The sequence below is a fragment of the Propithecus coquereli genome, unplaced genomic scaffold (assembly GCF_000956105.1).
Source record: "Propithecus coquereli isolate 6110/MARCELLA unplaced genomic scaffold, Pcoq_1.0 Scaffold508, whole genome shotgun sequence".
Lineage (NCBI taxonomy): Eukaryota > Metazoa > Chordata > Mammalia > Primates > Indriidae > Propithecus > Propithecus coquereli.
In genome coordinates, this window is record NW_012150930.1 from 25147 (window position 1) to 25784 (window position 638).

Below are 638 nucleotides of genomic sequence, written 5' to 3' on the forward strand. Positions count from 1 at the left end.
TAAAACTTTCAGAAGAAAATGTAAGAAAAAAATCTCTTAGTACCTCTGGTTTGGGAAAGACTTCTTAAATATGACACCAAAGGCACAACTACAATGAAAAAAAAGTCAATAAATGGGACTGCATCAAAATTAAACACTTTTGTTCTTCAAATAACATTTTTATGAAAGTGAAAAATCAAGTCACAGCCTGGGAGAAAATATTTGCAAAGCACATGTCTGATAAAGGAATTTTTGTATCTAGACTACATAAAGAACTCTTACAACTAATTAATAAGATAAACAACCCAATAAAAACTGATAGAATTTGAACAGACATTTTACTAAAGAAGAAATATGGATACCAAATAAAAACATGAAAATATGCTCAACATCGTTAGCCATTAGGGAAAGGCAAGTCAAAACCACAATGACACATCACGTGACAGCCATTAAAATGGCTAAAATGGCAAAAACGGACTGTATCCAGTAAACAGGGACGTGAAGAAACCAGAACTCTCCTGCACTGCTAGTGGAAGTCTAAAATGGTACAATTGCTTTGTAAAACCATTTGGCAGTTTCTTAAAAAGTGAAATACACACTTACCTTGACCCGAGAGAAAAGAAAGTATATTTTTATAAAAAGATTTATAAATAAATGTT